Source organism: Acyrthosiphon pisum, chromosome A1, assembly GCF_005508785.2.
Source record: "Acyrthosiphon pisum isolate AL4f chromosome A1, pea_aphid_22Mar2018_4r6ur, whole genome shotgun sequence".
Lineage (NCBI taxonomy): Eukaryota > Metazoa > Arthropoda > Insecta > Hemiptera > Aphididae > Acyrthosiphon > Acyrthosiphon pisum.
Genome location: NC_042494.1, coordinates 9,002,796 through 9,003,353, shown reverse-complemented (window position 1 = coordinate 9,003,353; position 558 = coordinate 9,002,796).

Below are 558 nucleotides of genomic sequence, written 5' to 3'. Positions count from 1 at the left end.
TATTTGTTTAATTGACAAATAAAATATAGTTTTATAAATACGGGTCGAAAAAAACTTAGGTACTTAAAATAAGCCTACAACCGTGGTATACAATATGGTTTAGGGGGCGCGGGCAGACGATGACGTATCCAAGGTCCACTCACATGCGGTTGTATAATATTATTATAAACATAGACCATAAAAAATAATTTTGATTTGTCTTCCATTAATTTAATTTTGTTGCTCCCTCTCCTATTAGTGATAACCAAATAATACATTTTTTTTAAATTCAAAACAACGCCAGACATTTAGACAATATAGACGGAAACTATTGTAAAAACCATTACGACGAGCGACATTTTGAGCAAAAGGTACTGCAAGAGTTTGCACATGCATTTTTAGTTGAAATGAGACAGAGTCAACGGAAATCCATGTTGGAAAAAAGATAGGTCCATGTGCGCACCAAGCGCAGCGAGATTCTTATATTATAGATATATACATATCTCCGCGATATATTCACCTTGTCAATTGGCGATGCCGGATGTGGTTCATCGTGCGTGCACTAATCACGTCACAATA